Source organism: Panthera leo, chromosome E2 (assembly GCF_018350215.1).
Source record: "Panthera leo isolate Ple1 chromosome E2, P.leo_Ple1_pat1.1, whole genome shotgun sequence".
In the NCBI taxonomy this organism is placed as follows: Eukaryota; Metazoa; Chordata; class Mammalia; order Carnivora; family Felidae; genus Panthera; species Panthera leo.
Genome location: NC_056693.1, coordinates 24,246,466 through 24,265,782, shown reverse-complemented (window position 1 = coordinate 24,265,782; position 19,317 = coordinate 24,246,466).

Here is a 19,317-nt window from a genome sequence, read left to right as displayed (position 1 = left end):
TATGCCAGCACCTAGTGGCTTTAAAAAGTTTGTTCTGCCAATCTTCTATTTGCCTTCACATGGAGACCTTTGTGAGTATTTTGAGTTGTTCTGAACTTCAGGAAGTGACTGCCCAGCATCTATTTATGAGATGGCCCTGACTGGGAAATGCTTGGAGGACCTACCTCTTAGTGCTACAAATGCATAGGTTACTTACAAATCATTTTAATCACACAAATTGTAACCACGAAGAATCATCTCCTGTATTGTGTTCTATAGAAGGATAAGCCTCAAGTGAATTACAGGTAATCAAACCTACAAGAGAAAGAATGTATCTTAAAAGCTTAATTAAATATGGAATGGGGTGAGAATCTGCCTTCTTTTGCTGTTAGTTTAATTCCAGAAAATAAAAAATGAGGTGGTAGTGTTCTACTGAAAGTGAACGGGTTTTTTTTTATGAATATAATTTATTGTCAAATTGGCTTACATACGACACGCAGTGCTCATCCCCACAAGTGCCCTCCTTAATGCCGATAACCCATTTTTCCTCTCCCCCACCCCTCATTCGCCCTTTGTTCTCTGTATTTAAGAGTCTCTTGTGGTTTGCCTCTCTCTCTCTCTCTCTGTTTGTAACAATTTATCCCTTCCATTCCCCCATGGTCTTCTGTTCAGTTTCTCAAGATCTACATATGAGTGAAAAACATATGATATCTGTCCTTCTCTGACTGACTTATTTTACTCAGCAAAATACCTTCTAGTTCCATCCATGTAGCTGCAAATGGCATGATTTCATTATTTATCATTGCCAAGTAGTATTCCATTGAATATATAAACAACAATTTCTTTATCCATTCATCAGTTGATGGACATTTAGGCTCTTTCCATAATTTGGCTATTGTTGAAAGCACTGCTATAAACATTGGGGTACACATGCCCTTATACATCAGCACTCCTGTATCCCTTGGCTAAATTCCTAGTAGTGCTATTTCTGGGTCAAAGTGTAGTTCTATTTTTAATTTTTTGAGAAACTCCACACTGTTTTCCAGAGTGGTTGCACCAGTTTGCTTTCCCACCAATAGTGCAAGAGGGTTCCTGTTTCTCCACATCCTCATCAGCATCTGTAGTTTCCTGATTTGTTCATTTTAGCCACTTTCACTGGTGTGAGGTGGTATCTTACTGTGGTTTTGATTTGTATTTCCCTGGTGATAAGTGACATTGATGTCATTTTATCTGATGTCATTTGCAAATATCTTTTACCATTCTGTCAGTTGCATTTTAGTTTTGTTGATTGTTTCCTTTGTAGTGCAGAAGCTTTTTATCTTGATGAGGTCCCAATAGTCCATTTTTGCTTTCATTCCTTGAAAGTGAATGGTTTGGTACCAAACGTAATTTAACACTGATCATTATGATTTCTTACTGAGACCACATTTTAAGGAGGAGAAAGTACTTTCACATCAATTATATAATTTATATCTGCCTGTTACTTTTACGACAGAGCTACTGGGAAATTTTTATTCCAATTATTGTTCACTATAAAAGCAATATATTTGCATACTACAAAATGTACAAAATAGGGAAAGGGGAAAATAAAGTAATTTTCATTATTTTCATTTAGTCTTTAAAACATTATTCTTTCTTATTATATTGTAATCAGTTTGACTCTTGCTTTCTTAAGCTAACATCGTCACCTAAGCATTTGCTTATGTTTTTCGTTTCTGTCTTTTTAATTTTATTTTTTTATTTTTTAAAATTTACATCCAAATAATTAGCATATAGTGAAACAATGATTTCAGGAGTAGATTCCTTAATGCCCCTTACCAATGTAGCCCATCCCCCTCCCACAACCCTCAGTTTGTTCTCCATATTTATGAGTCTCTTCTGTTTTTTCCCCCTCCCTGTTTTTATATTATTTTTGTTTCCCCCCCTTATATTCATCTGTTTTGTCTCTTAAAGTCCTCATATGAGTGAAGTCAGATGATTTTTGTCTTTCTCTGAATGATTAACTTCACTTGGCATAATACCCTCCAGTTCCATCCACGTAGTTGCAAATGTCAAGATTTCATTCTTTTTGATTGCCGAGTAATACTCCATTATATATATAATGTGAGATATATATATATATGTATATATATATATATATATACATATATATATATACATATATATATATATCACATCTTACTTATCCATTCATCCACCGATGGAAATTTGGGGTCTTTCCATACTTTGGCTATTGTTGATAGTGCTTCCATAAATGAAGGTGCATGTGTCCCTTCGAAACAACACACCTGTATCCCATGGATAAATGTCTAGTAGTGCAATTGCTGGGCTGTAGGGTAGTTCTATTTCTAGTTTTTTGAGGAACCTCCATACTGTTTTCCAGAGTGGCTGCACCAGCTTGCATTGCCACCAACAGTGCAAAAGAGATCCTCTTTCTCCGCATCCTAGCCAACATTTGCTGTTGCCTGAGTTGTTAATGTTAGCCATTTTGACAGGTGTAAGGTGGTATCTCATTGTGGTTTTGATTTGTATTTCACTGATGATAAGTGATGTTGAGCATTTTTTCATGTGTCGGTTGGCCATCTGGATGTCTTCCTTGGAGAAGTGTCTATTCATGTCTTTTGCCCATTTCTTCACTGGATTATTTGTTTTTTGGGTGATGAGTTTGATACGTTCTTTATAGATTTTGGATACTAACCCTTTATCTGATATGTCATTTGTAAATATCTTCTCCCATTCTGTCGGTTGCCCTTTAGTTTTGCTGATTGTTTCCTTCTCTGTGCAGAAGGTTTTATTTTAATGAGGTCCCAGTAGTTCATTTTTGATTTTGTTTCCCTTGCCTCTGGAGACGTGTTGAGACAGAAGTTTCTGTGGCCAGGATCAAAGAGGTTTTTGCCTGCTTTCTCCTTGAGGAGTTTCATGGTTTTGTGTCTTACATTGAGGTCTTTCATCCATTTTGAGTTTATTTTTGTGTGTGGTGTAAGAAAGTGGTCCAGGTTCATTCTTCTGCATGTCGTTGTCCAGTTTTCCCAGCACCACTTGCTGAAGTGACTGCCTTTATTCCACTGGATATTCTTTCCTGCTTTATCAAAGATTAGTTGGCCATACGTTTGTGGGTCCATTTCTGGGTTCTCTATTCTGTTCCATTGATCTGAGTGTCTGTTCTTGTGCCAGTACGTACATACTGTCTTGATGATTACAGCTTTGTAATAGAGCTTGAAGTCTGGGATTGTGATGTCTCCTGCTTTGGTTTTCTTTTTCAAGCTTGCTTTGGCTATTTGGGGCCTTTTCTGGTTCTATACAAATTTTAGGATTATTTGTTCTGGCTCTGTGAAGAATGCTGGTGTTATTTTTATAGGGGTTGCATTTAATATGTAGATTGCTTTGGGTAGTATTGACATTTTAACATTTTTTTCTTCCTATCCAGGAGCATGGAATCTTTCCCCCTTTTTGTGTATCTTCTTCAATTTCTTTCATAAGCTTTCTATAGTTTTCAGTGTATATAATTTCCACCTCTTTGGTTCGATTTATTCCTAGGTATTTTATGGTTTTTTGTGCAACTGTAAATGGGATCAATTCCTTGATTTCTCTTTCTGTGGCTTCATTGTTGGTGTATAGGAATGCAACCAATTTATTTGCATTGATTTTATATCCTGGGCCTTTGCTGAATTCATGAATCAATTCTAGAAGTTTTTTGGTGGAATATTTTAGGTTTTCCACATAGAGTACAATGTCATCTACGAAGAGTGGAAGTTTGACCTCCTCCCAGCCAATTTGGAAGCCTTTTGTTTCTTTGTGTTGTCTGATTGCACAGGCTAAGACTTCCAATACTATGTTGAATAACAGTGGTGAGAGTGGACATCATGTCTTGTACCTGACCTTAGGGGGAAAGTTCTCAGTTTTTCCCCATTGAGGATGATATCAGTGTTGGGTCATTCATATATGGCTTTTATGATCTTGAGGTATTCTCCTATCCTTACTTTCTTGAGGGTTTTTATCAAGAAACGATGCTGCATTTTGTCAAATGCTTTCTCTGCATCTATTGAGAGGATCACATGGTTCTTGTCCTTTCTTTTATTGATGTGATGAATCATGCTAATTGTTTTGTGGATATTGAGCCAGCCCTGCATCCCAGGTAAAAATCCCACTTGATTGTGGTGAATAATTTTTTTTAATGTATTGTTGGATCTGGTTGGCTAATATCTTGTTGAGGATTTTTGCATCAATGTTCATCAGGGAGATCGGTCTATAGTTCTCCGTTTTTTTAGTGGGGTCTCTGGTTTTGGAATCAAGGTAATGCTGGCTTTATAGAAAGAGTTTGGAAGTTTTCCTTCCATTTCTATTTTTTGTAAAAGCTTCAAGAGAATAGGTGTTAACTGTTCCTTAAATGTTTGTTAGAATTCCCCTGGAAAGCCATCTGGCCCTGGACTCTTGTTTTTTGGCAGATTTTGATTACTAATTCTATTTCCTTACTGGTTATGGGTCTGTTAAAATTTTCTATTTCTACCTGTTTCAGTTCGGGTAGGGTATATGTTTCTAGGAATTTGTCCATTTCTTCCAGATTGCCCATTTTAGTGGCATATAATTGCTCATAATATTTTCTTATTATTGTTTTCATTTCTGTTGTGTTGGTTGTGATCTCTCTTCTTTTCTTCTGGATTTTATTTATTTGGGTCCTTTCCTTTTTCTTTTTGATCAAACTGGCTAGTGGCTTATCAATTTTGTTATTTCTTTCAAAGAACCAGCTTCTGGTTTCATTGATCTGTTCTACTGTGGTTTTTTTTGGTTTTTTTTTTTTTGGTTTGTTTTTTTTTTTTTTGGTTTTAATAGCATTAATTTCTGCTCTATTCTTTATTATTTCCTGTCTTCTGCTGCTTTTAGGTTTTATTTGCTGTTCTTTTTCCAACCCCTTAAGGTGTAAGTTTAGGTTGTGTATCTGAGATCTTTCTTCCTTCTTTAGGAAGGCCTGGATTGCTATATACTTTCCTCTTATGACCATCTTTGCTGCATCCCAGAGGTTTTGGGTTGTGGTGTTATCATTTTCATTGGCTTCCATATACTTTTTAATTTCCTCTTTAACTTCTTGTTTAGCCCATTTATTCTTCAGTAGGATGTTCTTCACTTTCCAAGTATTTGTTACCTTTCCAAATTTTTTCTTGTGGTTGATTTCAAGTTTTCTAGCATTGTGGTCTGAAAATATGCATGGCATGATCTCAGTCTTTTTGTACTTATTTAGGGCTGACTTGTGTCCCAGTATATGGTCTATTCTGGAGAACGCTCCATGTGCACTGGAGAAGAATGTATATTCTGCTGGTTTAGAATGAAATGTTCTGAATATATCTGTTGAGTCCATCTGGTCCAGTGTGTCATTCAAAGCCATTGTTCCCTTGTTGATTTTTTTGATTAAATGATCTGTCCATTGCTGTGAGTGGGGTGTTAAAGTCTCCTACTATTATGGTATTACTATTGATGAGTTTCCTTACGTTTGTAATTAATTGATTTATATATTTGGGTGCTCCCACATTTATCCCATAAATGTTTATAATTGTTAGGTCTTCTTGGTGGATAGACCCCTTGATATGATATAATGCCCTTCTGCATCTCTTGATACAGTCTTTATTTTAAAGTCTAGATTGTCTGATATAAGTATGGCTACTCTGGCTTTCTTTTGTTGACCATTAGCATGATAGATGGTTCTCCATGCCCTTATTTTCAATCTGAAGGTGTCTTTAGGTCTAAAGTGGGTCTCTTGTAAACAGCGTATAGATGGATCTTGTTTTCTTATCCATTCTTTTACTCTATGTCTTTTGATTGGAGTATTGAGTCCATTGATGTTTAGAGTGAGTACTGAAAAATCTGAATTTATTGCCATTATGATGCTTGTAGAGTTGGATTTTCTGGTGATGTTCTCTGGTCCTTTCTAATCTTTGTTGCTTTTGTTATTTATGTATTTCTCTCTCTCTCTCTCTCTCTCTCTCTCTCTCTCTCTATATATATATATATATATATATATATATATACATATATATATATATTCACTTTTTCTCCCCTCAGAGTCCCCCTTAAAATTTCTTGCAGGGATGGGTTAGTGGTCACAACTCCTTTAGTTTTTGTCTGGGAAAGTGTTTATCTCTCCTTCTATTTTGAATGACAGGCTTGCTGGATAAAGATTTCTTGGCTGCATATTTTTCTGATGCAACACATTTAATATATCCTGCCAGTCCTTTCTGGCCTGCCAAGTTTCTGTGGATAGGTCTGCTGCAAACTTGATCTGTTTTCCCTTGTAGGTTCTGAACTTTTTTTTTCCCTTGCTGTTTTTATGATTCTTTCCTGCCTATTTTGTAAATTTGACTATGATATGCCTTGTTGATGGTCGGTTTTTGTTGAATCTAATGGGGGTCCTCTATGCTTCCTGGATTTTGATGTCTGTGTCTTTCCCCAGGTCAGGAAAGTTTTCTGCTATGATTTGCTCACATAACCCTTCTACCCCTATTTCTCTCTCTTCCTCCTCTGGGACCCCTGTGATTCTGATGTTGTTCCTTTTTAATGAGTCACTGATTTCTCTAATTCTTAAATCATGCTCTTTTGCCTTAATCTCCCTCTTTTTTTCTGCTTCATTATTCTCTATAAGTTTGCTTCTATATCGCTGATTCTGTGTTCTGCCTCATTCATCCTTGCCGCCATGGCATCCATCCATGATGCAGCTCAGTTATAGCATTTTTTATTTCATTGTGACTAGTTTTTACTTCTTTCGTCTCTGCAGAAAGGGATTCTAATCTATTTTCAACTCCAGCTAGTATTCTTCTTATCGTGATTCTAAATTCTGGTTCAGACATCTTGCTTGTATTTGTGTTGGTTAAATTCCTGGCTGTCATTTCTTCATGCTCTTCCTTTTGGTGTGAATTCCTTTGTTTTGTCATTTTGAAAGGAGAATAGGAATTAATGTGGCAGAAAACTTAAAATTAAAAAAATTAAAATTAAAAAATTAAAAACACGCACACAAATATCAAATAAACAATGCTAGATCCTAGGTGTGTTTTGTTCTGGGTGTTGAAAGTGGTTTGACAGATTAGATTAAAAAAGGTGTGTGGGGCGGAAGGATATTGTTTGAGAATTTGAAAAAATGAATACACTGAAGTAGACTAAATTGAGATGATGGGAGTAAAATAGAATTTGAAAATATTTACACAAAAGTAAAGAATATAGTAGAAAAAATTTAAGGAAAATATTTTTAACAAAAATTAAAAATAAAAATAACCTTGTTCTCTTTCTGTATTCAAGAAAAATAAAAGAAACAAAAAAGAGAAAAAAGATATAAGAAAAAAAAGAAATCTTATGAAAATTTGAAAAAGTGAATACACTGTAGTATACTAAAATAAAATGATGGAAGTAAAATAGAATTAAAAAAATTCCATTAAAGCAAAAAATATAGTAAAAAGTTAAAGAAAATATTTTAATTGTAGTTGAAAGTAAAAATGAAGTTTTTCTCTTTCTGCAATCAAGAAAAAGAAAAGAAATGAAAAAGGGAAAAAGAAAAAGAAAAAAAGAAAATTGTTTGAAAATTTGAAAAGGTGAATACACTGAAGTAGACTAAAATAAAACGATGGAAGAATAAAACGATAGAATTTGAGAAAATTTATGCAAAAGTAGAAAATATAGTAGAAAAATATTTTTAATAAAAATTGAAAATAAAATGATTTTTTCTCTTTCTGTCTTCCAGAAAAAGAAGTGTAAAGGAGAAAAAAAAAAGAAAGAAAATGGAATAGATGGACATGATAACAGATTGAAATAGAACTGAAATGACTTCGTTTACCCTAGAAGTCAGACTATGTAGCACTTTATAGTCCATATACTAAGTAGGCGGTGAGACTTGTGTTCTTGAAGAGCAAGGTTGGCCCAGTTGGGTGGAGCTCAGTGTAACGCCTCTTTTCTCCGCTAAATGGCACTGCTAGTCTACTGGAGTGGAGTGTTGTGGCACTCTTAGGTGCATATGCGCATGTGTGGGAGCGGTGGAAATGGCATCACCCAGCTACCCAGTCTCTAGTATCAGAACTCTGTTCTCTCCAATCAGCAATTGCACACCCATCCTCTGTCTTCAGCTTTTGTCCACTCCCCGCTTTTTCACTGTCCTTGACCAGGCCCCAGGCAGTACCTCTCTCCTGAGTTTTGTCTCAGTTGCGGCTGTTTTCCCCGGCCCCTTACTTCTGAGGGACTGTGGCTTTGACCTGTTCTGCCTCTCTGTAGGAGGGTCTCAGCAAGCAATGGCCAAATGTCAGCTGCAGCCAGGAACACTTGCTGGACCCTGCTGCTGCCGTTGCCCCGAGACTGTGGCCAGGTGCCAGCCTGCCCCAGACAAAGTTGGCGAGATAGTGTAGCAGCTGCTTTTCAGGGATTATGGAAAATCACAACACACATCTGGCACCAGGCTTCACCCTTAATGACCTTGTTCCAGCACCAGCGAATGTGGCCTTTTTCTGGGGTCTGCTGGGACCAGATGGCTTCAACCGTCTCTACCAACTGTCCTTCCAGCACTGGAACTGCTTTTCCCCTTGTGGCCTGAGAACCTCTCAGACCCCACTCTGCTCCTGGGGATTTGCCCTTCCCACCAGAGTACCGCCAGGTATCAAGCTGCAGAGTTGCAGACTTTGTGCTCCCCTTCGTTACAGTCTTAATGGAATTTAAACCCTCACCTTTCTCCTTTCTCCCTTTTTGGTTTAGACCCTGTGACTGTGTCCAATTTTCCACTTTCTTTCCTGCTGCTTTTGGGAAGGGGTGCTTACCCATATTCTCCCCCCTGCCCCAGTCTCTGTCCTCTCTCCACCCACAAAAGCACCTCCCTCCCAGCACCTTCTTGCTTCCCAAGTTCACCTCTCTGTGCCACATACCTGCTAAACTCTGTGGTTCAGGTTGTGCAGATTGTTGTGTTAATCCTCCAGTCATTTTTCTAGGTGTGCAGGATGGTTTAGTGTTGGTCTGGCTGTATTTCATGGATGTGAGACTCACAAACAACTTCCATGCTATTCTGCCATCTTGGCTCCTCCGCTCATGTTTTTCTATACTATCCATAGTCATAACTTTTGATGGATTTATCATATTTTACTCTACATTTTGTGCATTTCCAATTTTTCTGTTATTTTATTTATTTATTTTTTAAGTTTATTTATTTATTTTGAGCGAGAGAGAGAGAGGGAGGGGTGGCGAGAGAAAGAGCGAGCCCCAAGCAGGCTCTGCACTGTCAGCACAGAGCCTGACATGGAACCCAAACTCACAAACCTTATGAGATCATGACCTGAGCCAAAATCAAGAGTCATCATATAACTGACTGAGGCACCTAGGCACTCTACAGATTTTTCTGTTATTGTAAACAGTATCATGAAGAATATTTTAGTGCACATAATTTTTGGTATTTAAAAATTTTCCCCCAAGGCTAAATTCCTGGAAGTGGAATTACTCAGGCAAAAGGTATGAACATTTCTAGTGACTTTTGATTTTTTTTTAAGTTTATTTATTTTTGAGGCTGGGGTGGTGGTGGTTGGAGGGGCAGAGAGGGAGAGGGAGAGAGAATCCCAAGCAGGCTCCACACTGTTAGTGCAGAACCCGATGTGGGGTTTAAACTCATGAACTGTGAGATCATGACCTGAGCTGAAATCCAGAGTTGGATGCTTAACTGACTGAGCCACCAAGGAGCCACATGGCTTTTTATTTTTATTATCAAATTGTTTTTCAAAGGGTTGTCCAAGAAGCATACATACTGGTTTGTAGGTACCAATTCTCTACATGCTTATCAGAAGTATAAATGTGATTTTTAAAATTACTAATTTAATACATGAAAAATTATTTTTCATTTTTATTTTCATTTAAAGTCTTATTACTAAAAATGATTGTTTCTCCATGTTTACTTTCTAGTTACATTTGACAGGACACATTTATACCATTTTGCAAATGGAGAAACAGGTTCAGAGAAGTTAAGTGTCTTGCTTGTGGGGACACAGCTAGTGAAGGACATACATGTAGACCCTAGGGCTCTTTATTCTCCATCCAGGACTTGTGCTAAAGATTAGCTCCTGCTTTGCCACCATCTCATGTTGGACAGACATCTCATTTCTTTGAGTCTCATTCTTTTCATCTGCATAATGAAGTACTCAGACTGGAATCAGTGGTTTTAATTTTAAAGTATAATTAGGTTGAAGAAAAATTTCTTCCAATGAACTACATCGTACTAAAACTCAATATAGAAACTGCTAAGGCAGAGCTACTCTGAATTGACCTAGTGAAAGGACTGGAGGTCAGGGTCATCTCCTTCTCTCTCAGAATCTCAGTGGGTCATTCTAACGTGCTGCCTGAGACACACAGATATCATCTAGTACAGAGGTTTTCCTTTTTTCTTTCTTATTTTCAGTTTTATTGAGATATAATTGATATCTAGCACTGTATACTTTTAAAGTGTACAGCATTAGAACGTGAATTACATACATGGTGAAGTGATTCAGTCCTTTTTAAGCACTGCTCCCTTTATCTCATGCAGTTTTGCTATTCTGTAAATTAAAATGATATATTTAAAATCCATTTCCATGTCCCTTTGCTAGCTTGCCCACAAGTGACGATATTGGGAAATCCCAATTTCTGATGATATAGGGTTCTTTACATACTGAAATAAAAACTGGGTTTAGAGACAAGACATTAGCTTTCTTCTTCCTATTACATATGGCCTTTCTATTGGTGTCTCCATCTAAAATGGAAAGAATGGTCTGATTCTCCAACCTTGTAGAATTGTTGGCCAAGGGTGACCAGATGTTAAAGCTGTGTTTGTGCTCCTCTTTTTTCTTTTCAGGCACATGGTAGGTCAACTTCCCTGACTCTTTTGAAGTTGGACACAGCTATGTGATTTGTTAACCAATGATATATCTGTGGAAGTGATGTGTGTCACTTCTAAGTGGAAGATGTAACAGCCAGTGCACAACTCATCACATTCCTTCTCCCTTGCCACAGTTACTATGGAAGCACATTTTAAAACTAGCTCCTGCTCAGTCTGGGTTTAAGGGTGATGATTATGAGCAGAGACCTTGGCAGAGCCGAACCACCCTGGAGCATAATAAAAAATAAAGATTTATTGTGTTAAGCCCTGAAAGATTGTTTGTTATTACAACAAAACCTAGATCATCCTAACTAGCACAGTGTATGTGATAACAACTAATATTATCATCTACATTATCCATGAAACTTCGTCTTCATTCCTAGTGGTGCTGAAGCACATAGAGCTTTGGGAACCTAGAAAAAAATAATTTCTTGAAGATTTTTTTTAACTATACAGTTTAAAACACTTTTGGCACCCACCCAAGATTTGTAAAATCTTTTCTCTTGCAAGTTTGAAGCCAAGAAAAATAGTGAAACAAAGCATTGGCCAGATACCTGACATTTCTCTCCTTCCCCAGTATGGAATCTTCAGGAGCTTAAAGACTGACTTTTTTTTTCCTACAGATTCAAGATGCCTAAACTATCTCTTACTAATCCTCTTATTTTCTCTGAGATTAGGAAATCAGTGAGTTAAGCATTGTAAAATACATGGTTGTGAGAGCAACATATTGGGAAAGAAGCTGGCTTGTGAAGATTTCACCTGTGCTTTATCTTAATACAGTTGCTATAATACAAAAATGGTGCTCTGAGTAGTGTTAATGATAAGGAATAAATTCATCCTGACCTTGTAAAGCTTGAAGGTGATGCTTTATAGAAGTTACAGAGATGAGCATTACCTGGCACACGCAGCCTTGCAGTGTGGCTGGCTTTTTAGTCAACACCAAGGGACCATGCACAACTCACAACACTTTATGGGTTGCAGGTTCCTCACCTATAAAATAAAGGCTCTAATTCCTGACCTACTGCTTCAGGATGAAATGAAGATACATAGGAGATGACTTTAAAAATGAAAGTGTGATTTTGTAATGAGTTATTACTAGCTAAAATTTCTATTCTAATTGTTTGGAAGTTTTGTTACTCAGACTCTTTAAGTTGAAGGTGACAGGAAGCCCTTTCAAAGTGTCTTAAAATACTATAAAAACATTTAAGAGAAACCATGAAAGGGAATTTGATTGCAAAGGTAGTTGAAAACACGGGGGGTCCAGTGCTGTTCTTGGTTTTCTCCCTCTTCTGTGCTTTCTTCATGGGCAACTTCTCTCCACATGGTAAACACTGCAATCTCCAGTTACAGCAAAGGGAGTGCTTCTTGGGACAGAAGCCCCTGAACCTAGTTGCACTTGGTGCAACTTGGCTTGGTTTTGGTCACGTGTTCTTCTCCAGACATGTGAGTGGAGGAAAGTCCATTCACATGGGAGAAGTGGCCCTCCAAAAGAAAACTGAAGTGCTACAACCAGACTGGATGACAAAAACCAGTGGATGTCTACCACAAGAGGTAAGATACCTTCCTTCTCGAGTTCAGAACTCTGAGAAAATGAACTGTCACTCCAGCAGACTGAGTGTTGAAGACTGATGTAAGCACTTATTGACAATTTAGCTCTTAATCACCTTTGAACTTAGGACTCAAGGGTCTTTAGGAAAGCCTTTGGGGACCTTTTGTCAGCAGCTGCATCCACATAGCTAGAACTATGAGATGTGATGAGGAGAATAGGATAGAATGTCATCTTTGAGGTTGAATTGCAGGAAAGTATTTTTAAAAAGTACTATTCATTCTTTAATCTTCTGAAGAGTACGTTGGAAACGATCTCAAGTCGAGTCTGTATGGACCTAGTAACTGGAATTCAGAAGAAATAAATGTCTTCACATGACATCCCCCCACCTCCATGCCCTATCCACCTGGAAAGGGGTCAGGTTGAATTGATTCAAGTGGGTGTTGTATACCTGACACTAAGGGGCTAGAGGATGGTGCAGGTGGGTCTTGAAAGGAATTCTGTTAGAGATGAAACTTTAATAGTAAAAATTAGAGATGTCAGAAACACATTTGATGTAATTGGGTATCTGGTTTGCAAAAAGTGCTGTGAGTTCAAGGAAGGGAGGAAGAAAGCTTACTAGAGGTACAAAGTGCAGCCCCACAGAGGAGGGATGAGGAGATGGTTAAAAAACAATGATACTTACCATGGTTGCATGTTCACTATGTGCCATGCAATGCTAAGCACTTTGCATCTTTCCATGCATTCTCTTAGATTCTCTTCTCTGCATCTGTAAGGGGTTTGTACTAATGAGACCCTCACTTTGAAAATGGGGATCTAGGCTCAGAGAAATTGAGGCCACCCAGATAGTAATGACAGAACTAAAACCAGGGACCTGAACATCACCCACTGCTTTATGCTCAACTTCTCCTGTGGCAACTTTGATTCAAGGTTTTGATGACAACAACCATAATGATCCTGGCTCTTGGCTGAGGATGTGCCAGGAAGAGTACCTCAAATTACTGGTTTAGCCACAGGCTTGACAGTTATTTTATTTATTTATTTATTTATTTATTTATTTATTGAGAGAGAGAGGGAGAGAGAGAGAGAGAGAGAGAAAGCAGGGGAAGGGCAGAGAGAGAGAGAAGGAGAAGGAATCCTAGCATGGAGCCCGATATGGGGCTGAATCCCACAAACCATGAGATGATGACCTGAGCTGAAACTAAGAGTCAGACGCTTCACTGACAGCCACATAGGTGCCCCTTGACAGTTATTTTAAACCAAAATTTTTTAGTGATTTAACGCTATTTATATCAAAATAATGAATTTAAAAAGTAAACTAAACTTTTAAAGTTTTTTTAAAGAAATTATAATTTGTTATGACTCACATAACAAATATGTGAATTTGTTATAGCTTTCACTATAGAAAGCTTTCCATAAAAATTGAGAATTTCTGTTTTATTTTTATTTTTTATATATTGCTTCAGTATTCTTTTTTTTTTAAGTTTATTGGATAGAGAGAAAGCACGAGCAGAGGAAGGGCAAAGAGAGAGGGAGAGAGAGAGTCTTTCTTGGGATTAGCATGGAGGCTAACACAGGGCTCAATCTCATGAACTGTGAGATCATGACATTAGCTGAGATCAAGAGTCAGAGGCTTAACCGACTGAGCCACCAAAGGTATCCCAGTTTTTTAAAAAATATATAACTGTGAAATTAAGATGTCTTGGGGAATCAATACAATAACTGCCATTGGCTTAGAAAACCCAGTAACCCAGTATGACCCCAGGCTAGATGTACAAGATTACTGGATTTTTATTTTTGAAAATTCATGATGTACATTTGTGTTCAATACTTAGGTTCTGAAATACCAGTAGACATAACTTGTTCAATTTTATTTTCTGAATTTATTTGATCACAGGTGAAACTGAAACCTCAACTAAAAATAGTTTAAATAATACAGGAATTATTATCTTAATGATAAAGTAAAAAAAAGGGGGGGCAGTTACAGTGGATCAGAAATGACTTCAAGAATACAGGCTTTTTCATCTTTATGTTATGCCATCCAGAACATAGTGGCCTATTTCTCCCATCAGGGACAAAACAATGGCTGCCATTGTTTCATACATCACATATAGACGCAATATTTTTCAGCTGCCAAAAGAGGGATTTTTAAATACACTTCTTTGTATCAGAAAAGAAAAATATCCTTAGAAGCAACTTAGCAGACCTCTCACATAGTATTGATACGAACTGGGTCACGTGCTCCTCCATCATTTATTTGTTTAAGGGTGGGCATGCAACCTAGTTCTAGCCAATCTCTGAAAAGGTAAATGAAATAATTATGACTGGCTGATACCAATCACCCTCTGGAGCTGTAAAGTTCTTTTATCCCTTTCTTAAGCAGAGTAGTTGCTTAACACTTAAACAAGTTCAGGATTCTGTAAAAAAGAAGTAAAGATGAAATGGCTGTTGGGAGGCAATCTTCAGCATCTGCCACAACCTGTTCAATGTCTCTAAGATTAAGGATGGGTGAAACAGAAGTTAGGAAACCCAAAATGTCTTCTATATTAATAGCATCTTTAAGAATATGTTTCCTCCCTCTTTGGCTCAATTACCTAGAATTTGGCCATGAATACTATAAGCCATTTGTCATTCATCATTTCCTTCTGTATCTCTTCCATTTTTTACATGGAAATGCAGGAAAGCCATCACACCACATTACTGATAGAGCCTCTGGAAGCCATCAGAGCCTGTTTCAGTTAGTGATAGGGCCAGATGAAAAACTTGCTGACCACTTGCCTTGTGAAAATGGAGATCTCTGGAGACTAGCTCATGTTGTTAGCTCTGGACATAAGTAAAGAGAAAGGGAAGACCTGGTCAAATTTTCATTGTGGATGCAGGAATGTCCCTTGCCCTGTGCTTCATCAAAATCTGTTCCCATCCAGGAGGTAGAGAGTATAATGCTAAGTGAAATAAGCCAGTCAGAGAAAGATAAATATATGATTTCACTCACATGTGAAATTTAAGAAACAAAACAAAAAGCAAAAGGAAAAAACAAGAGAGAGAGAAAAATCAAGAAACAGACTTAACTATAGAGAACAAACTGATGGTTACCAGAAGTGGGGGTATGGAGAATTGGTGATGGGGATTAAGGAGCACGCGTTTCGTGATGAGCACAGAGTGATATGGAATTGTTGAATCCAATTGTTGAATCACTATATTGTGCAACTAAAACTAATATAACATTGTATGTTAACTAACTGGAATTAAAAACTTAAAAAAAAATCTCTTCCAAGCCTGCCTGGGTGGCTCAGTCAGTTAAACATCCTACGTTGGCTCAGGTCATGATCACAGTTCATGGGTTTGAGCCCCATGTCAGGCTCTGTGCTGACAGCTCAGAGCTGGAGCCTGCTTTGGATTCTGTGTCTCTCTTCTCTCCCTCTGCCCCTCCCCCACTCACGCTGTGTGTGTGTGTGTGTGTGTGTGTGTGTGTGTCTCAAAAATAAATCAACTTTTAAAAAGTTAAAAAAAAAAACTCTTCCATGTAGACATACACGGATAATGTCCTCTAATGCCCTCTTTGTTGTTATTGAAAAGACAAAAATGAAGTTTAATCAGAAAACTGAATCTCATGTCTTCTATGAGGGGTACAGCCCTGGACCTGTCTCCAAATTGGAATTGGGGCAGTGGGAGGTTAAGGGACCACACAGTGATCTAGCTTGTTGCTACTCCCCTCTCCACCTACCTTTGGCTCAGAGCTCTGCCTTCAGATGCCCTTCATACCCATTAGCCACCCATTAGGGGCCAGAAAGCAGGGGTGAAGCCCTGAGAATTCGGGTCTGAGGTCACTGGCTTCCTAGTCCACTAGTCTCTCCAACACATGATGCCACAAAAGTGGACAATGCTTGGCATCTGTAACTAGGCAAGATACAGGCAGCTGGGGGCCCACCTTGGGATTCAGGCAGGGACAAGGCAGTGGGGAGATTGTCTCAGAAGTAAAGTTTAGACAGAAGGAAGCTCTACTCCCCACCCCCTTGTCAACAGATGGACACATACCGGCACCCTGGAAGCCCAGATCAGACGGCAGCGTTCTTAGGGCTTCATCAATTCTTTCTCAGGATCCTGAGACTTCAGAAGTTAAGGACTGCACTGTTGGTGGTCTTGGTGGCCCCTGGTGTAACCTGGAGTCAAAAGAGGTGGTGTGCAGCTCCCACTGGACCAGGGGTGGGAAGGTGGCCATGGTGTTAAGCTGGGTAAAGACATTGTTCTGGGCTTGGTTGAGTGGGCCAGGAGAACTAGATGGGGGTGGGCAACAAATGCCTGTGGAAGAGCTCAGAAAGGTGGCTCAAATGCCCTGTTGATTGCCTATGTGCAGATGCAGTCTGCTCAGCTCATCATGGTCAGTTATTTGTGAATGAAGAATTAGAGCAGGTACTCCAGGTCTTCACTAAAAACTAACTGGCTCTTCATAGGAAAGATGAGCAGGGATACCCTTTTCTCTTGTTTCATGGTTGGGCTGCAGGTCAATTTTTTTCATATGTGCTATAAATGCAATTTGGTCTTTTTTTAACAATTAAACTTTATTTTGTGAGTCCCCATTCTTGCAGGTGATGGAAATTCCAGTCAATCAGGGTTTTTGCACTTTCAAGGGATTGAGTCCGGTTCTGAGGGGCTTCTATAGTGTTAAGGGATAAGGTCCTCACTGTGGCCATTTTCCACTTTGCCTCTTCTGAGGCTATGTCTTAGCCTGGGTTCCCTCTGAAAGAAGACCTGAGATAAGGATGTGTGTGTAGGTGGTTTATTTGGCAGCTGACCCCAAGGAATGAGTAACATGGGGAAGGATTAGAGCATGGTGTGTTATTGAGTTGGTCAGATTGTAGGCAATGGAGCTCAATCCCACCAAGGCACTTTGAGGAAGAATTATCAATTCTTAACTGCTCTCTCTCCACACTGGTTGAGGCTTTTCTCCAGGGTGTGTGCAAGTGCAAGTCTCTCTTTCACTTCTATGTTCTTACGGTTGAACTAGACTACACTTCTGCCAGGCTCCACCTCCCCCTGCTGGCAGTGTTGGAGAAGCTTGGCACACAAACTTAAGGAAGTACAGTACAGATCTCGCTGTTCGTGGGTTCAAGCCCTGTGCCAGGTTCTGTGATGACAGCTCAGAGTTTGGAGCCTGCTTCAGATTCTCCCTCTCTCTCTGCCCCTCCCCTGCTCATGCTCTGTCTCTCTCTCTCTCTCAAAAATAAACATTAAAAAATTAAATAAAAAAAAAGAACTAGGTTCAGGTAAATAGGGTCTTAGGGCAAGCCCTGGCTCAAGTTACTACTTGCTCTGTGAACTAGAGCAAGATACACAATCCCCCAAAGCCTCAGTTTCTTCATCTCTAACATGAGAATATAAAGTATCTTCCTCACAGAGTTGTTTTGAAGAGCAAATGAGATAACACATTTGGGTAATGCATTGACACAACATTAGGTCTATAGTGGATATTTTACTAGTGTTGGATATAAAGGCCCATTTTCAGCTGGTATGTATTAGTTGTTTATGACCAGTGTCTCTTCAGATTATTGTTATTAATTGGAGCAGAGGTATGTTATTAACTGAATGTTTGTGTCTCCCAAAAGCTTATATGTTAAAATTCTAACCCCCAGTATGGCACTATTATAGGTAGGGCCTTTGGGAAGTGATTAGGTAATTAGGTCACGAGGGTAGACCATTCATGAATGGAATTAGTGCCCTTTTAAGAAGAGATGGAGAGAGTTTGCTTCCTTTCTCTGCTGTCTTTCCACCATGTGAGGATGCAATAAGAAGTCTATAGTTTGTAACCTGGAAGTGGGACCTTGTCAGAACCTGATCTTCCTGGCATCCTGATCTTGGACTTGTAGGCTCCAGAATTGTGAGAAATAAATTTCTGTTGGTATAGGCCACCCAGTTTATGATATCTTATATAGCACCTCTAACAGACTAAGACAGGGTAATCCTGACATGGGGGGGGGGGGTCTATCACTGTAGACCTGCTGGCACACACTCTTGGCCTTGCCTCCATTTGCCATTCTGCATTTGTGTTTGAGATAGCTGGACCTCTGGCACTCAGTCTGCCACTTGGCTGCACACAGAGGGAAATTTCTATCCCTTTCCCTGAGCCCACAGCTGTGACTGTGTGAGGTCAGGAGTAGAGCTAGAGAGAAAGATTGTATCTGATCCCAATTCATTAACAGGTTGGAGAGAGCTGATGTCTGCTTCTTCTGAGCTGGCTGGCTCCACTGGACCTTATCACAGTTTCCACTGCTGAACTTACCAGCCCATGGGGGCATGATTTGCTTGGAGACACATTTGAGGACAGAGGCTGGGTCTTATTCAACTCTGACACATAGGAAGGCAAGCATTGAAATTTCTCCATGATGATTGGTAACATGGTGTTGTTGTGAACTAACAAAGTATCATAACCCTTCCCAATTTCTTGTCCAGGCTTACCTGCTCCTTTCTCAGAACCTCTACAAAATCTACCCTTAGGTAATCCTGGCCCAGCAGAGTCCTCTGGACCATGCCTGAATCCCTTGGCTAGCATCATCTCCATTCCTGTGTGTCAGTAGGAGCTCATGCCTCATGTTAAGTATTTTAAAATTTTTTTTAAGTACATGAAAGTTATGCAAGAAACAATTGCTGAATTAAATGTTCTATGGATAGTGGACAATAAGGGTGATATTTTAAGTTAAGGAGTACTCTCTTCTAGTCTACACTGGAAATATCTTTCTATCCTTTATCTCTGCAAGTCCAAATCTTACTAATTTTTTCATGACACAGATCAAATAGCTGAAAGTAAGAGCCAGATGGGATCAACCATAATCCAACTTCCTTATATAAAATATGAGGAAACTGAGTCCTGGATCCAGGAAATGACTTAATCAAATGGGCAAGCACCCATGAAACATTTCTGACCCTACTTACCAGCTGTGTG